Here is a 20,384-nt window from a genome sequence, read left to right on the forward strand (position 1 = left end):
CATGGGAAATCTAGTCCATAGATAAGGAATGAAAAGAAAGTAGTTTTTAAACAGGGAAGAAAGAGAGGTCTTCCGTAAGCTGAAGAAGCTGATATCAAAGCAAATTTCTCAAAGAGCAAATATAGACACAGTTCATGAAGGAACTGTGGAGTTCTAGAAGAGTGAAATAAAGTTGCTTATGGAGAATAACAGAGAATACTGTAAAACTTAATGATTACTAGTTACACAAGACCCAAACAATAACACTCAAAAGCTTCCCTTTCCCCCAAAAGTGCAGGATAGCAAAAATTTTTATATGGAGAAAGAAGAGCTAGAAATTGTGCTTTAATTTAGACTTTCATCGCTTGGTTCAGGTGGATTTTGTAATTTGAAGTGACAAGGCAAGATAAATGGAAGAAATAAGTATTTTTCTAAATTACTAAAGAATGTCCCTGTTGTGCTGAGTCTGTGCACTCATTACTCACTAGATTTGTACTTAACTCTAGTATTCCTTCTCTGAAACAGCAAACACATCCATGGCACTCTGTATAAATGTCATTGTAAATTAAATGCTAAACTGAAGTGCTAACTATGGATTGACTATCCACATAATCTGTAAATTACTTTTAATAATACATAAAAGGAAACAGACTGTCATGTAGAAGGTTTTTGCTGTATCTCAATGAGTGCAGCTCTGCAGAAGACACTTGAGCTCTACAGTTGCATTCTTCCACTCTGGGAATATCTCCTAATGCCTCAGGTGGAGAAAGGTCTTCAGCATCTAATCCTTGTAGCTCAGATCTTCAAGACTGCAAGAAAAAATGTTCCTGTAGGTGTTCAGATAATATAGTCTCCCTCTCTGGCACACAATCATAGGATGACTAGTTGAAGTCTGGGGAATAGCATGTCATAATTGAACAGGGAAGAAATGGAAATTGTATCATATCACTCTGAATGCATGTTTTATATGAAAAAAACAATTACCTTCCTGTGAGAACTGTGCTGAAGGGGAGTCCTTACTTCGAGGATTTTCTTTCACGTTGATGTACTTCTACCTCAGAAATCTTGATGCCACACTAAAGGTAATGTTACTATATAACATATGCATACCATAATCTTATCCTTTCAAAGAACATAACCAGGCTGGGTCCACTTAGAGAAGTGGTGTCCTGTAAACCTGGTGTCAGATCTTACAGTTCCTGTATATACTAGTTAGACTTAGTCATTGAGGACTACTCAAGTGTTTACAGTGAATTACAAAGAATTTACAGGATCATTGTGAAAGAAAAACAAGACTTGTCTCAGAAATGTTGATGATCTTTCAATATCAAAAGACCAGTATGAGTGTTTTATGATCCATATCAAACACAGATTTTGGTGTTGCTGATATTTTAGTACAGCTGCATAAAAAGAAGCAGTCAAAAGAATAAAACTACATGGCTGAGATTCAAATATGCTCATAAAGCACAGTGTCTGGTTGCTCAGTGAGCTTTGTAGCCCCAATAATTCTCACTTGTGTCACAACAGAAGCCTTTAGGCACTCTTGTCCTATGATGGCATCTTGTTAGCAAGCAGTAGACCCCAGCAGAAACAAAAGCTTAGGGCATCTCTGCCTAACTGCCCATGAACTCCAGTTTTGTTAGAATTCTGCATAACAAGAGACTTGGTTAGTAATTTGATTTGTAGAAGAGAAAAACCCTGGCAAATTAAAAGCAGAAAACACTCCCAAGTGATTTGCTGAAAAGAGAATATGTAACTGCTTTAAATGAATCATATTCCATTAGTTTCACATAACAGCAAAAGCAGGATTTTTTTACTAGTTTATGAGTGCAGTTGTCTTGTTTGAAAATATCCATTATTGGAAGTTGTTGATGGTAAAGATGGCTTATAGACAAGGCTTGGTTATGTCAGTCCTTGATTCAGAAGTTGCTATTTAAACAGTATTATTGATACCAAGTCATCATCACCTTACTCAAAAATTGCTTCATAGTTCATGAGAGAAATGTATTTGGAAAACATCAGGAAGATTTTCATGCTTAAGATCATTACCACACAATTACAAGGAATGAGAAATATTTCTCGCATGTATGTCTCATAGTCTAGTGCTCAGACACCTAGGTTCAAAATCAAACAAGCTGGACATACTCAAAGTATGTTTTGCCATTGTTTTCCCATTACAGATTTTACAAGACGTTGTAACAAGAGCTAACTCTATCAGAAGAAATTAAACAGGTGAAAACTGGAACAGATGGGTCTATTCCAGTTTTGACATACAGAAGAATTTGAGAATCCAAAATGTCTTGACCTATTTTGCAGGATCAGAGCTAAGGCAAAGATTGAAATGGCAACAATCTCTACAAATATAAAAATATTTTAAAATACAGAATAAATATAGAAGAAATTAGGACTTCAGATTATAATGCTAGATAGAATGAAACATTTCCCTTAGCACTGGCATGCTGTGCTCTTATTCATTCTCCACACATTCACTCTCCACCATCTTTCTTTTTTTCACCATGATTTCTGTCACTCTTCCATAAGCAAAATAAAACAGATGTGTCAGTTTTCACATAGAAACCTCTGCTTTTAGTGGTCAGCATCATTCACTGTTTTATTTCCCTTTATTTTAAAAAACTGTTAAAGCTAAGCTAAAGCTTAAATTGTAGAAACTATTCCTCTCCTGATTTTACAAACACTTTGTGTATTAATCTTTATTCACCTTAGCAGTACCACTATAGTATAATGCTTAATTTACATTAATAATACCAGTGACTTCATTTGGTTCCTGTTGTGGACAGGGAAAGACAAATACGCATCTTTAATCACATGCCTGTCGAGCCCATTTGGTATTCAGTACTGCAACAGGAACCAGATGAAGTCATTGGGATTATTAATGCAAGTTAAACATATAAGCATTTTCTGGCCTAATAGTCTATTGTACTTAGCTGTTCCTCACAGTCAGTAGAGATAACTAAAGTGAATTGTGATTATTATATATTTTCTAACAATCATGGAACTGAAACACAAGATCCCTCCTTGGAGGCTGTTTAGGACTGTTTTTTATTCTGAAATATAACAGATATGAACTACAGAGTAGGTACAGCCTACAGAGATGCATGCTACGAGTAACATTTAAAAGTATAACTTGCTGATACTTGTCTGAAAATCTTGAGAAATATGGTGATATTCCCTTGCCATAGAGGCTGCTTAACTGCTATAAACCTGATACTTTTGTAAAAATCTTGAGAAATATGGTGATATTCTCTTGTCGTTGAGGGAGCTTAGCTGCTATAAACCCTAGTGTTATTTCTATGTTCTTAATTATTAAAATACCTATTTACTAGCTAGAATGAAATAGTGGGTTTTCTGTGGAAGGAGGTCAACACTGGAGTCCCACCAGAATCTCTGTTGTGAACCCATGTTGATTACTGTATACTTAAATACCCTGGAAAGGGACTTGAATAAGTGAGAGTAAATGGTTTGCTGTCAAACCAAAATTGTAGGAGTGTAGTAAGGAAAAGGACCAACTGTGAGTAATTATAAAGGGACAAAATAACCACTGACTGGGTGTTCAAACAGCTGGTGAAAATAATAGTGTGTAATGTAAAGTAACAGAGGAAAATATTTGAACTATATGTATGCAGTGTTGAGTTCTGAGCTGACTGTTATTATTCAGGGATGAGATTATGGAAGTGCAACAGATAAAGCTATCCAGAATAAAATAAATATTTTCTAAGAAAGCTGCATTTCAATGTATAGTGTTCCAAAAAACACCCCCCCCCAAAAAAAAAAAAAAACAAAACAAAAAAAACCCACAATGTCAAAAAGAGGAGCAAACAGAAGAAGTAAATCTGCCACTCTCTAAAACCACGGCATCTGGTTCTTTTGAAAACTCTGCACAGTGCTCTGGTTCGTCTTCTCAAAAGCGATAAAGTGGACATGCATGGCAAGGTGTGACAAGGATACAACAGGATTTAAGGCTTGATTGGGCATTTGGTCTTGCACATTGTAGCTTCTTTCACAGATTAGTAAACCTCTGTCAACAAGGTGAATGCCTGGGCTAGAGAATACTCCATCTGGCCAAAATGTCCTATCCACTTGCAGATCTTTGGGGGTGGAGAAGCCCCCGTGTAAGACAGAACACCCCTGTGGGACTGGTGTCAGACAATCAGCATGACTGCGCGTTCTAGTACTGCTTTGTTGTTTTCTCAGTGCTCCTCCAATTCTTCAAGGTTCATTCAGTTTGTTGATGATGATTTTTTCACATTCCTACAACAGTTGATCACAATTTGATAACGGAAAACACTCATTATGAATGATATCGGTATCACACTGCTTAGTCAGTGACACATCTCAACCTCTCAGCCATCTTTTCCCAGTTAGATTTTCTGTTCTTTTAAGTGCTGCCCTAGATGACAGTGGGACTAGTCTGACACTTGCTCAGCAGCAGTTAACAGACTAAAAAAGCTTTTATAACACTGCTTGTATGTAGTTGCAGTAACATTCATATTTTTCATGTAAGTTGGAGAGCTCTTTTTTTTCTTTCTTCTGAAACTTGTAGCCACATAGTTAAGCAGAATAATGTTTCATTCCTGATGCAGAAATAATTCTGAGGCCTGGAAAGGTCAAACAGGTTATGGTCTGTACTATTTTTACAGACTAATTGGCCAAAAAAACCCAACTATGAAGCTTGGAAATTCACAACAGGAAAATCCTCAGTCTGTAAAGAACCTGCCTGTGGGAATGAGATAGGTAAGGGACAAAGGAGAAATGTGTTTCCAGTTCCCAGCCATTTGTGCCTTTCCTAATTATGAAAGAGAAATAGAAGGTACTTCTCACCATTTAGAAGCTTTATGCAATATAGACTTCTGTAGCAGTAAAAACCACAGTAAGGCTCCTTAGGGTAAGAATAGATAAGCAAAGGAACTAAATTACTAAGGCCTAGCTAGGTATCACTTAAGAATTGACAGTGGAGGCTCCCTTTACCTCCTTCAGTTGTGAGATGCACTGGTTTAATATAGCATGCTTTAATGTTTAAAAATCTGCATTTTGATAACTTCCTCTGTTAGGCTGAATCTGATGGGGAAACTACATTTTTATTTCTATGCAAAAATGCATTAGTTAATCATAAGGGATGGCATACTTTGTAGATGTGAGAGATGGTCATGACCATAGAGCAGCTAATGCCTTTGACTGAGTCCTAGTACCTGTAAGATGGTAGGTATTGCTCTAGGGCAGAATAGCTGTGAAGCAGTGGGATTTTTTCACACATGCATAATCCTATTTACTATGGTCATTACAAGAGCAGAAAAGAAAGAGTTGATGATGTGTAATCTTTCATATACTCTTCTTGATAATCATTATTCACCAGAAGTACTAGAAGTATTAAAAAAACAGGTTTTGTGAGTTTTGGCTTCAAGGTATAATTCTTCCTCACCTTCAGCCTAAAGGAAGCTTTAGAAGTATGTGTACCGAGGTAAAAGCTCAATCTTAATATACACAATATGCCTTTTTATAACCATGTGTCATGCTTTTATCCTTTTTATAAACAACTTTCAATCCTAGGGTTCATGAGAAAAGCTAATGTGCAAGGATCTGTGCCAGTCTGAGGGCATAGTTATTAAGATATGATATTGACAGAAATGACCTCTGTCAGTAAGATGGACTAAGCTTGCTTCTGAAGCCTGTTACAAGTTTTATATTTCAGATGCTCCCTTCAGCACATCAGTGCACTGCCACATTAAGTTATGGAATTAAAGGAATGTAAATTCCACCACTGAAAGTATTCCTATTAAAAAAAAGTTCAAACTTGTTCAAAATTTGCTGAGCTGGTGACTTCTGAATACTGATTTTCTTTTCTAAATGCTAGATCAGACTATATAAAAGGGGTTGAATCTTTCAGTGCTGGACTAATTTGATTGCTTTTTTTACTGGTGTGACATCTTCCTTTTGCTCTTCTTTGTTTCCCAGTGCTCTCAAAGAATCCATCTGGGTTATGGATAAATTTAATTATACCTAGTTACAATTCAAGCTTACTCATAGGAATAATCCTGTTAATCCTGAAAATTAGATACATGTATCATCATACATTAAACTGCTCACATCTACATTAAATGTTTCCCAAATTAACGTTTTTAACAGCAAATTACATAGCAATTTAGGTCAAGTCTGCAATTTTTAAATTCCAACTGTTTATCTTGTTCATCCTTTGGATTATTTTTCCAAATATGTGTAAATGAATAGGTGGTTTTATGAATTAGTCTCTGGGAGTGTTTGGTTTTGCTTCTTTTTCCACTGAGAGCAAATACAGTTATGTCTAAGGTAGTTTAAGAGAAACTCTTGCTTCATACTTGTAGTGGACCACATACAGAGAAAACAGGAATGGCCCTTAGAAAATATTACTCTTTTAGAAAATATTACTCTCTATATACTTTTTAATTTTTCATGTATGTAAAACAAAAAGAGAGTAACTGGATGCATTTTACAGTACCTAGTTTATATGTCTCCCTCACAAAGAAATATTACATATCTCTAGAGCTCTCTGAGAAAGGACAAAAACCAAAATACTTTGAGAGAAATAACAGCCAGGGACTACATTTCTTTGCTGGAATGCTGAAGCTGTAGTACCTTATTTTCTAAGGTATTATATAAAATTATAGTATACCCTAAATGTTTAGATGCTTTGTTATCTATAGAAAATCAATATTTTTTGCAAGCAGCTGCGGAGTCTGATCAATCATTCATTCATATTCTGCTCCAAAGTCTGTGGATGTGTTTTTAACAAAGATCTTTTGTATCAAATGGTAGACATATTAAATGCAGTTTATTGAGATTAAGTTTGAGGCAGATTTCTGACTTGACCTGCCAGTTGCATCTTTTTGCAAAGCTACAGGTAGCTGCAGCGAGATGCATTTACAACTTCCAATAAGCTTAAATCTAAATGATCAGCAGCACGCCTGAGGCTGTGGTGAAAAACTAGGGCAGATTCACTGCCTTAGAAGCCAATAAAGGCAAGTTTGCTACATGCTACAGCTACTGGCAAGGGAGAGCATCCATTCAGCACCTGCTGTATTTCAAGCTCCATTGAGCTGCTTCTGGGCAGCTCATCTGATAGCCCTGAAGGAGAGTTTAAATTTGAGCAAAGTCCAAAGAAAAATCAAACAAATGTTTTGTGCCTTGGAGCACTAGATAGAAAGAAATTGTATATGTTGCATAAAGTAGTAACTAACATAGATTTTTATATGCTTTGCCTAATTTTATAGGCTAGTCTTCCATTTAACTGACCAAGGGAATGCCAGTAAGCCTGACACTGAAGCTTTTATTACTGTTCTGGCAGTAGAAAGAGGCACTTTGGATACACTGTGATGTGATGTGACATGATCTTTCCTGTGAGTAGCCTTAGTGGTCACAGTTCCTAAGAGTCCCACTCTGATCTGGATACTGGTTTTAACACATAAATGTAGAATATGAAATTTATAGTAAGGAAGAGTTATTATTACTGGTATTGTTGTTGTAATTTCCATCCTTTTTTTGGTGCTTTGATTCATTGTGTGTAAATTCCTGGTACAGTTTCCACATTGGGAAGTAGCATCAAAGCATGTGTTTTGAAGTTCAGAATATATTAATGCTAGTGAGTCATTAGATCCCCCAACATCATGACTTTCTTAAATTGGGACTGTTTGTCCCAGCTTCACACCAGATTATCAGCAAATTATTTGATCACCATCACCAAGAATCAGCCTTTTAATGAGCACTATCAGCTCATGACATGGTATTTTTCCAGACAGGAATGTCACGTTTTAGACACAAACTGTGATTTTTTAATATTATTTAGTTTCCTGCCTTTTTCTATTTTCAACAGCCTGAACAAAACTGAATGAAAACAAACATTTTTTTTTCATTCCATTCAAACTAGAAGGGCTGCTGTTGCACCTAGTGCAGAAAGATACGTAAGGAAAATGAAACAATTTTTTATTAATTTATTTTTGATAGGGATAATTTTTTCTGAAGTGTGATTAGAGCTGAAGAAAGAAAAAAAAATTGCAAGTAACTAAAAATTTATGGAAAACATTCACTATGGAGGAAGGATTTTAAAAGCCTTCTACGAACTGGAAGTTTCTCTCCAAAGGATCTGTCTGCTACTTGAAATTTGAGAAAACTGAGACACACTAGAAACACTGAAATATTAAAACAAGTTATTTTCTTTTCCCAGCACAGAGAAAAGCTGTAGATGCTTCATAGAGATATAAAGGCAAAAAAGAATATTCTGAGACTGAGGCTATTTAGTCAATGTATTCTCTAAGGGAAATCACAAAGTGATTCACAACATGAAGCAGACCCAGGGCATACAGCCAGGGATTTATCTCCTCTAGTAAGCAAGACATGAGAAGAGGCTATTGCAATGGTATTATTCAAAGTTTTATTGAATGCAAGTATTACTGGAGTGTTTAGCCTGACCTCTATAGTAACCAGTCCTTATCTTCTGCCAAGATACCCCGTACTGAATCCAAAAATACTCCTGGATAAAGCATATCTTCCAGAAAAGTAGCAGGTGAGTCCACCTATCCTATTAATAAGGCATTGCAATAGTTAATCCCACTCATTGTTGAAATTGAATGCATTTTTTCTCATATGAGTTTGTGTGATATTAGATTTACAGTGCCTGTTTCTTCATCTTGTCTTTTTTAAGTGTCATGCAGTGGTTTTGCCCTGTGAAGGTACTTGGGTACTGTTTGAATTACCACTACTGGGTGGAAGGGGGAAGGGAGCAGAGGAAAACAAAAGCGGTTTGCAAGGTGTCTCATCGTAAAGAGTTACTTTGCGATGTCCATCAGAAGATGCATCTAATTACCCAGCAACACCTTTGATCTGGCAATGCTTAAATCTTCTAAGTTTCTGTAGACCCATTCTGCCATGTGTTTTCCACTAGGCCTTTAACTTCCTCTATCAGAGTTTTACATCCTGTAAGTTTTAAGTTTATATTATTTTCTATTTTATTCTCGCTGTTTTCTTATACTATTAAGTACTGTCCCCACATTGCCCTGAACCAGGATGCATTTTTGGATCTAATTCTCATCTTGATAACAGAATTATTACTGCATGATTCTTGCTCTCTAGCAGCCATCTTATTTTTAAAGAATTTCCAAATGTCTTTTGACATCTTTCTCTTTAAACATTGTTTTCTCACCTGTTTTGCTTATGATGGCCTTCATTTTGGGGAAAATCACTCATTTGGAAATGTATGTACTAACACAGTTCTTAGTGGCTGGGACTATGTTCTTTTTCCTTATGGAGAAACCAGTGGGCAGCTGCATTATTGTTACTGATCTCTAGGTTCTGAAACAATGTCCAGTTCTGTTACTGATTAATCTTTATTAACATGATGATATACAAATTAAATTAGAATTGCAATTAAAAGCAGTGTCTTTTGAGCCTGGAAGTTATCTTCTTCATTTAGCATTACTGTTATCCCACTGTTTGGTATCTTATACACTTTAATGAAACTGTATTGCCCAAAATCCAGGTTTTCTTTATGCATGTTAGAAAAATACTTAAGAATCATGTTGTCCTGGTGATATTTTTTTTTAATAACTGTTTTCAAATATTTTAATGGTCTTTTTTAATTAGCAATTTCCTAAATATGTTTTTTAAAATCTATTTCAGTGATTCACATCCATTAAGGTTATGCATTAGCAATACTTGATTTAGTTACAGATTTTTCTAGTATAGAGTGATACCCTCTATCTTTTTGTTTGTTTTGTTCTTTGTATTGGCAAGCAGTTTATTGGTGACTTTTTAACACTGCAGTAATCTGACTCGTTCCACCAGTTTTCAGGCAATTCCTTTGCTCTTCTCATGAGTCATAACAATTCTTTTCCTTATCAAAACAACTGGCATTGGTTATATAAGCAGTTTTATATCCCTTGTCAGCTCAGCTGAACTTGTTTGCAATACGCTGAGTAGGAGTTTGTATGACAGTTGTCATCTCAGCAGCCTTTTCTCCCTGTTGCTAATGCAACAGCTTCCTTGATGTCCAGATAGTCTCTGAGATCATTAGCTCATTATCATCATCATCAGTGGAGATTCAGGCTGTTCTCATCGTCCAGCCTCCTCCCTTATGGGGATGTTGTATGCTATTTCGCAAAAACAAGTCTTCCACTTTGCACTAGCTATGGAAATAGTAGTGTGTCTGCAGCACTCGCAATAACAAATTGTGCTGCAAAAATAGCTCTAGAACTTTGCTAATATCCTGATATTTTCTGCTATAGAAGTAGGTCTCTGATAGCAAAGAGGCATTAGAGACAGCATAAAATTTTATGATTTCATGCAATTTACAGTTGCATTTTTACTTTTGCTCCAAGCAATTGGCACATTGTCTTGTACCTAGTCCTGAAGGCCTTCACTCTCACCTCAGCTGTAGTAATGCTTCCAGCTCTTTTTCTCCAGTCTCTGAAATACTGTGTAAGTACATGCAGCTCTAACTGAAGAACTTACAAATTAGGAAGGTATATTTTAGTTCAAACAGTACTTCTCAGGATTGATTCTTACTTCAGAGCTTACTTAACCTCTAACACTAACACAAATGGAAATTCACTACTAACTTGCAATGTATATTTCAATAGCTGGTTTTCCCTCATGTTTAAATGAATGGTTTAAATGAATGGAGGTGGATTGAATATGATAGGCCAACAGCTATGTATGAAAATGTATTCTGTTAGCATTCTGTATCTATCTCTGCATAGGAAGTACCCCTTCCAGAATGAGTACAGGATGTGCATGCCAGTTGCACACACAACCTAAAATTTGATAATCCCCCTAATTACTAATATACTGAACGACACTCATACATACAAATGAACACTTAACACATTTTTGTAGCTCATTAGCCTTTATAAGTATTTTTAAAGAGCACAGCCCTGAAAATGATGTCTCCAGAAATCTGCAGAAGTGACATCCTGTTACTGCTCTTAAATGAGGAAGAAATTTAATTCCTAGTGTGTTAGTTACCAGTGAAAACACTGTGGGAACCTGGGAGGATGCTGTTAATTCCTTCCATCAGCCAGGAAGAACTAAGTCCGACGTCCAAGGAATCTTCTCCAGCCATAACTAGGAACTGAAACCTGAGCTCCTCAATTTAAAGAGAGCTCTTTGCTCTCTTTAGGACAATGAACAACCCACTGTAATCAGACATAAGAGAGTTTTTCTGATAACATGATTTTTAGAAGGTCTCAAAGTGAAGGTTCACAAACCCATAAAATTGTACTGCCACATGCAGCAAGAAGCTGTCTCTGTCATATAGCTCTTAATCAGTTTAGGAGACTGCATCAAATAGACTGGACTCTCTGTGACACTCAGTAGTTCATCCAGAGTAGTAATCTGGGATTTGAACTCTGTTTCCACAAGCAAAGTAGTAAACTGGGAGGGTTTTTTCTATTGAGTGTCCCCAGAGTGACAAGAAGAGATGTATTAGGAAGCATCCGTTCTCTCTCCTAAGAGTAATCTAACCTGACAGAAGATGGGAAGCAGCACCGAGCTTCACTCACAACTTCAGTTTTGGTGCTTCTTTTTTTATTTTTTTTCTTTTATGAAAGAGCAGTACATAGCTAGTACAAAATATCCTAGAATTGCTCTTATTTTATATCATTATTTTTACACATATTATTTTAATGTGTAGCTGAGCATTAACATCTATAATGCTTAAAAAAAAAAAAAGAGCAGAACAGCTTTCAGTTTTGGAATTGAGATTAAGGCTTCACTAAAAACTGATGTGTACGGTGCTTTTAAAATATGCTTGTGAACAGGGTAGAATAGTTTTTGCTTTATGAATCTAATTTTTGAGCAATACTTTAACAAAGGAGTGATTTATGCACTTCATTTCAGTTAAGATGCTTTATACTGAATGATATTTTTCATTGGCATATAAAAGTATTTATCTAAAATCAAAGATGCTGACTGTCCCCAGGACACTTGATTACAGTCTGAAATATTCGTGGAATGGCTTTGTTTGTATGATTATCTTTCGGCAATGGGAATTTCCCCCTTGCTGCAGTATACCTATGATATAATCATACATTCAGCAGCAATGAAACTTAATGACTGGCACACAACATAAACAACTAGCTATTTCAGTTAATGAAATAGACTTCTTGAAACACTTCTTCAATTGCAGCTAGGTCTAAGAAATCGCTGTTATGTAACTGTTATGACGGAACAAAGCATTCCTGTAGGAAGATGAGTGCTCTCAAACTAACATCAGGTTTCTGATTCTCTCAGCAGTAAGTGCAAAGCTCATGCTTTTGGCTCCACCATGGAGCTACCAATTGTAACTGCAACTGCAGTGTTGACACTCATCACACGACTTGAATGTGAAATGTCTTTATATTACTATCTCTAGCCTAGATATTTGTAGTATAACGTCAGTCATAAGACATTTTAAAAGCACATGATGTTTTGTCGAGAAATAGTTAAGAGTAGAAAGATTGCTAAGCTATCAAAAGAAATAATTATAGTTTGCAAGTTAATATGTTTTCCAGACTTTATTTAGAATACAAACGTGATGAAAAAAATATTTTAAATCCTCAGAGGGGAAGCTGTTTTAGTACATTTCTATTCATCAAAAACCTCTTTAACTTTCTGAAGTTCTTTAACTTCATCATCATTTTCCTGTGCTTATGAACTTCTGGTAGTCATAAAATTGTGCCTTCTTACTGAACCATCTCAGTATATATCTCAAAACCGCAGAATTTTGGTCTGCTTTGATGAAGATTTTCAATGTTCTTTCAATCTTGACAACTTATATATAGCATTTATTTCATGTTTCATACTGTGTCATTTCCATGTTACCCTCAGCAGTTATTAGTTTTAGGACAATCCTTCTGTCTGATACAGATTGCTGTGTCTGGATTAGTTAAGGATGACTTAACCTAACCTGCCCAGGGTCACCATATTTTGAAACAGATTTTTCTGTTCCAAAATATTGGCAACTTATTAATGAGTCAGTTTATGAATTTTCATTTTTAAGAAATTTAAGCGTTTTGTGACTCTGCAATATAAATAAATAAAATAAATGAGTGCAAAGCCTAATTTTGCCTTACTTCAGGCACCCTCTTTATAAAGTAGGCACTCTGATGCTTAAGTTTCTGAGACCTACTGGCACGCAAAATTCTGCTGAACTTCATATAACTTTGGCCAGGCAAAATACCTGGCATTCCAGCCAGGAAAAGACAGCATCTTAGACCTTTATAAGTCAAGAACTTTATGGGGTGGATTCCCCCCAAAAGTAGAATTTTCATATGTTTGAGCTTATCATGATGTATATTGAGGAACTTTGACAACTTTTCAGCTTATCACCAATGTCCCTATACAGTCACACTGACCAAACTACTCAGGCTGTGTGCACAACTTGCTCCCTTCAAAAGTAAGCAAACAAAAATACTCTCAAAAAACTTAAGGTCTGTTTTGTCTTCCACTTTTGGACCTTTGCTCTGAATCAGCTGGAGAAGAAATAGTAGAGTTATGTGACTCGGTACATAGTGGGTGACCCAATACATAGAAGCAGCTTTATTGCTTCCCTCAAAACACTCTGACCCAATTCCAGCTTGGTTTCAATAAGGCTTCAGTTGGGCAGAAACAGTATTTCTCTTCCTGTGCTTTGCCAGCTTCATCTTTTGTTTCTTTTCCTTTAGAAGTTAGACTTAGCCATCAGCAGTTTGAATTGTAAGCATTTTCAAAAGGATCCAGTTTCAAAATATTAATTCCACAATATTAATTACACAATTGGAAAACTAGGTAAGACAATGCTCCTGGCCCTTGAACAGGAGAGGAATACACAAATTTGAGACTTTCAGACTTCTTCATAACATTCATTAAGAAAGAAGGGAGGAGTAGCATTAGTCAAATGGATTAAACAAGTCAGTTGAGGTCCTCAGACTTGAAGGGACACCTGAATCTGTAAATCAAGGTATCTGCTACTATATGTAGCCACAATGAATTTTCCTAATCATAAAGTTAATAAGATCCTCTTAAAAGAAATTAAGTTGCTTTCTCCTAAAAGTTGATGGAGTTTTAGTTTACTAGATAAAATGTCATTCCCAATTTCCACTATCTTTTTTTTTTCCCCCTGGACATTTTGTATATGGTCTTACCCCAAACTATACCAAACTACTAAACTCAGTTTCACTTTTGTTATTCTATCCCTCAGGGTCATCTAGCTCTTCCTATATAAGGTCATATAGCTATTCCTATTCTGATCTTCTCCTTCATTGCTGATGACTCTTAAATATCATTAGCATGTACCTACTTTTGTGCTAAGATCACTAACATAATATTCAATAGCATTTTTCCCCAAGACTGATGCTTGCCTCTGAAAGAGCTGTATTTTACACAGTGAAGACAGATTAATTTTTTTTTAAAAAAGGAACGTATATTTAATTATAATCTAAAATAGTGCATACTTCCTAAAGACATAAGTATATTTCTCAGTCGACTTGATGAAGCACAGTCAGAAGTTCAAGAATGGAGCTGAAGGAGAAACAAAATACCAAATAACTCATGCCAGTAATGAGAAGCGGTTCTAAATACAGGTCTTTATGCAGATGGCATCCCTTTTCTTTCATAATACTGTTTGATATGGAATATGGGTTAACTCTTTTCTCTCTGTAGAACCTCAAGAGACCAGAGGAAATCTTTCAGACTGAAATTTCAATTAGCTTTTGCTAGCAATAATGCTTTGACTTGAGGCTGACCAAAGACTGACGTAGTGCTGCACTATTAATCACAAAAACTAGGTAAGTTTGGCTGAGACCCTTTCCCTTCTTGACAATATTTCCCCACTGTCTTCTGCACTGACAAAAGAAACCTATTATCAAATAGAGAGGTGCAGTCTTTCTGAAAATTAGGCAGTATAGATGTACCTCTATGGCTATATTTATGCCATTATGTTTGCTAAACCTACCATGAAAACCACTCATAGTGGTGAAAATTTGTTTTCTACAGGCAGCCTGTGAGCATCTCCTCCAAAACATGCTTCCCTGCTATGATTTTAGGATACTTTTCAAGACAGTGTTCAGGCAAGTGTGCTTAAGCAGCTTTTTTAAGTGCAGATGCATAAACACGGTCACCAATCGTGCATTAAAAGCTGTTGGAACCCCAGCTAAGCAAGGGCTACTGCAAAATACTGAAGAATCTTTCTTGTAAAAGCATGGGATGTTGGTTGAAAAACAAATTTGTGCTCACAGTGAAGAAAGGTCCTTAGCTGCAGTGACCTAAGTCAGCAATTACATGATAACAGATATAAGCAGGGCATTTGATTTATGCAAAATGGCAGTTCCATCTTTACTCAAAACCAGGCATAAGCAGTGGTCGGAAAACTCTTTAAACATTGGGGGTTTTTTTCCCCCCTTTTTCATCAATAAAACTTGTGCCTCTTCACAAGATATAAGAGGATGTGTCATTGTTATTCATGGAAACTGTCAGGCTTTTTAACTCTGCTGAGAAACATGAAGAGTGAATGACAGATGGGGACTGCTATCTTGGCAAGGAAGTTCTCTGCTAGCAGAATGCCATGGTATGAGACCTGAAAGAAAGAAGAGATGACAATTTAACTTGTTCTTATACATAAACATTATCTGAAAAGTGGCGTTTCATTGTGAAGTAGCCTGAGATGCCATGATATTAACTCCTATGTATATAGGCTGTATATAGTCTTCAGTCTTAGCCTTAGATGCCAAATGGTCTTGAAAAGCTTGAAACATATAAATTAGCTTTAATATTACTAATGCAGACTGCTCTGGTGGCTTCCAAAAGGCTGGAAATCATTTAACACAGGTGTGATACCTTGAGAGCATGAAATTGAAGATGTTATAAGTAACTTCAAAATCCTCACCTATTGCTGAGTTGTTCAAACTGTAGTGACTCTTTATCTTGGTAAGTCCTTTGTATGGTATGTTTTCACAAGCCTGTTATATGCTCTTCAGGTCAGGAACATGTTATCTGTGTAATTATCTCCAATATTATACATCTACATTCATGATGTGCCAATGTCCTCAATGAAAGGTCATTTAAAGCATGGGGAAGACATAAGTGAAAGCACTGCTCAGCTGAGCGTGTGTGTGTAGGAACACTGGTGGGGCAGGAGAAGGAGGCTGATGGACTTCCGAAAAACAAAACTCTAAACTAAACAAAAACCCTCATATACATTGAAATGGAGCACTCTCTTTGAACTTTGTTTAAAAAAGTCTTAGGGGATTTTTGCAATTTCAAATTTTAAAAGTTTCCTTATAATGTTCATGCTTTACTTTTTCTGGATTTTGGGGGGGTTTTGTTGTTGTTGTTGTTGTTTAGTTTTTAACCAATCTATTTGCTTCCACAACAATTAAAATTCTGAATTTTTCATTGAGTGGAATCTATAATTACAGTAGAAAGTTTCTTCCTAATTTTTTTCTCTCTCCTCTAATATATATAAAATTACAGATGCATGTACCTGGAAAAAGTTTTAGAGAATTCAGGATTTACCACTTGACAGACTTCATTAATCACTTCATAAAGAGCTCTTAACATTAACTATTCTTAAATTTATCATTAACTTCAGGATGAAAGTTTTCTGAACATCCATTTGGCTCTGTTCTTAGCTATTTTTTATCCTTGAACATGGAATGATCCTCTTGTTATTAAGTGACTGAAATTAGCTCCCCAAGGTGTGGAAGGCCCTCTATATCCTAGTTATAAAATTGTTTCCCCTAAATAATGAGGGAAAAAATCTAAGATACATTTGCTAAGATTGGGCATTACTGTGGAACAGCATTTCTGTTTCTGAATGTTAGCTTTTTTTAAAAAATAAGTTTGTCAAGCCACATGAACAAGTACTGTTTTATTGCCTGTAGCCTGATTCACGTCCCATTTACTCCGCATTGCTGTAGCTAAAATGAAGCTGTTCTTGTTCTCACTTTAAGGAAAAACTTCGAGCCAGCTACATGTGTTCAAGAGCTCTAACTCTGAAATGAAAGGACAGCACAGAATGCTTATTGATTCACATTGCAACAGTGGAGGATGTTATTGGCTTTCCCCATGTACATTTCAGTGTTGTCTAAAGGACTATCAGCTCTCAAGTTAAGTTACTGTAATTCTAGCACCTGGTGTTGCTTCTGACTATTTGGAGGCAAAACAAGATTTAGAAATATACAGTAAGCTGCGTATTTTGAAACAATGGGTTCATGGATATTTTAACACCAGAAAATGCCAACTGTGACAAATATTCATAAAAGGGATAAAAAAATGCTCATGGAGACATCCACATATTTGGTAAAATTATCCCTTCTTTCAGTTTCCTGAGAGCTATTAACTTGTCTTTTATTCAAGGTATGAGGAGAAAAACAAAAAAAATCCCAAAATAAACCAAATAGAAAAAACACATCAGCTTCTTTACATTTGGAGTCACTTAGATTGATGTAACATGTTTTTACATCTGAGAGCCATTAATACTTTTCTCACCTTTGTGCTAATATCAAAATCATTGAAATTATAGGGTTTAGTTCAAAATTTTAAATATGCTTTTGATGAAACTCTTGAGTTAGTTTTATCTTTATTTCCTTCATAATATTCGGTGATGTCTGCATTTCTTATACTTGATCCTATAATGTATTTTGAGTCCCACTACTGTTGAATATCCTATGAGCCTGAATGAAGTCTGAGACTTGAAAAGACAACTTGTGATGTCAGAATTTTAATAGCCAAAAAAATCTTCCAGTTCTCATGATGGCTATTTTGAAATGTGGATAACAACTTCCATGGAAAATACTAAATACCTGATTAGTAAGACTGTGGATCAACCTGACGGCAACTACTGCTTATTTAATAAGAATTTTTCTGGTCATTCTAGTCCTTCATGTTTTAGCTTTGGTTGGCTTATCTCTAGTCTTCAATGTTTTCATGTAAAATGTCAAATATATTAGACATTAAAAAGCAGAAAAAACTCTTACTAATACCTCTTAGGAAAAACACTTTCTAATATAAAGTATTTATCTTGAGCCTTGTTTCTCTCAGCATTTATTTTCTTACTTGAATATGGTGGAATCAATGTTGCAAATCACATTCATACAGCTCATCAGAAATCACTGGGTTTGGTGATTATAATTTTAAATAAAATGACATTTTCTCCTTAATGATGGAGCAATATGTAGTCATTAGAATCCAGGTTACGTAATTGCTGGGTTGCACCCCAGAATATATAAAACGATCATCTTGCCTTCTGTGGCATCTATGATGCTTTTCCACAGTACAGTGGAATTCAGTGCAGTAATGTAGTACAAAGGTGATGCTTTTTACTTGCTTTGTGGTTTTGTATATATTTATACTAGAAATTTGCACTGATAGAACTGGAGCTGTCAGCATTATGATCTTCATTTAAATTCTCCTTGACATTTTCTTCATCTTCAAATTTGAAGAAAGTATTTATATAACACTTGTTGTCCTAGGTATACTTCACAGAAATTAATAGTCAGCTGTTGGTGAGGTAGGGAAATACTACATGTTATTAGCATTGAACTGTTAGTAGCAAACCAACATTTTAGTTTGCTCACTTTTCAAACTGATATCTTCATCTCTGACACAACAGGGAGAGAAAAAGGTACAGGCCATTACAGTGTTTGAAGTGACATGAGGTCTCTGTGCAAGCCACTAGAGTGGCTTCTTCAAAGCGCAAGGAGGCATAATGTGCTCCAAGGAATGGCAGAAAGGCGCAGTGAGGGTTTGGGGCATGTTGGTGCTCAGATGGGGGAGAGTGCATGGAGGATGACAGATATGCAACTTGGAGTCATCTCATCCATTCATCCTTTTAGTATGATTAACTGAAATAAATGATTCCTAGTGCTGGACCTGGACTTAGTCTTGGAAAGAACTGGAGCAGCACAAAACGAAACTGGAGGCAAATGAGCAACTAAGTAATGTGGAGCTCTCTCTAGCCCATTCTCCTCTCCTATTTATCAGTGTAGACATCTCTGAAGTTTGTTGGCGATGCTTCTAGTGAGAAATCAGAACTGAAGGTGACATCTGCTACCTTTTGATATATTCTGCACATTTTACAAATTTGGTGAGATGAGACTTTCAATCTTATTAAGGAAGCTTTGCAGAATGTACTGCTTTATTTCCAGTAATATAATGTTATTTTAGATCCAGTCTGGATCCAACCTGTGTGATGAGCTTGTGAAGGCCCGATGTACTATCAAAGGAAACTCTTGCACGTGAAAAGAGTAATGCTGATGTGTGGCCTTACTAGATACTTGGAAAATGTATAGTGAGCTTTCTGAAATGGGCTAGAGAGAAGACCTAAAAGGAGGGCTGATCTTCAAAAAAGCTGAATGATTTTCCTAGCTAATGCAGACTTGAGTTTGTTCTGTTCTTGTGAAACTAATATATTTCTTCTGTTTGTTGAAAAAGATGTTCTAAAAGAAGATAACTTTTTTCATCCAACTTCCTGCAAATGCCACGTTCCTGCACCATATTTAGGTCCAAATTACTGTGGATTTTTGTGAAAGGAAGAATGAGCAACTATTTTTCCTGACATCAGTGTTTTATGATTACTGAGCTATTTAGAAATATTTGACATTGTACTGATTTTCTCTCTCAAAATAAACTTTTCTGATTAGCCTTACATTTCAGTGATTTCTTTTGTGCAGTAGTGAATCTGCAGCTTGTGAGGTAACTGGCAAAAAGTCTGATCCATCAGCATTTTTGTTTGCTTTCTTGAGCTTGTAGTGGCACAGCAACAATGAAGAAGCAATCATCCATCATCCAGCTAGTCAAACAGAATAAAGATTTGAAAGTGGAAATAATGCATGGCGTTAGCTTTACTCATTTATGTTCTATGTGACTTTTACTGGAGCAATAGTTTTTCCTTGGAGTTTAAACCAAACTTTGTAATTCTGTAATAGAAATGATGTTTTCTAAATGCCAGAGATTGGGGGGGGGGGGGGGGGGGGATGGGGCAGGGGGGGGACACACAGGACACGGACTGCCCCAAAAAGCTTTTCATATCATTTAGTTCTTCTCATTGCCATTAAACTTTTTATTTAAGGTAATGGACCTTTAAGTGTACTAAGACTAGAAAATCTCCACTGGCTAAAAAGAAGACGTCTTCAGTTTTAGAACTACTTCAATTTTAATAAATAATTGTAGTATACTTTTCAAGTAAATTTCTGTCTCTATGCAATATTGCCAAATCTAATAACTTAAAAAAGTCAGGATCCAAAAATCTTGATAAAACGAACTTCTCTTGAGTTTCTCTCCAGGGACTGAATTTCTGTATTTCCTATATGAGTAGGAGGGCTCCTATCTTTCCCTTTCAGATGAAATTCTCAGTTAACTTTGAGAACAAGAGTTTGATTCTAAGAAAAACCCAACGAATTAGATTT

Source organism: Athene noctua, chromosome 4 (assembly GCF_965140245.1).
Source record: "Athene noctua chromosome 4, bAthNoc1.hap1.1, whole genome shotgun sequence".
In the NCBI taxonomy this organism is placed as follows: Eukaryota; Metazoa; Chordata; class Aves; order Strigiformes; family Strigidae; genus Athene; species Athene noctua.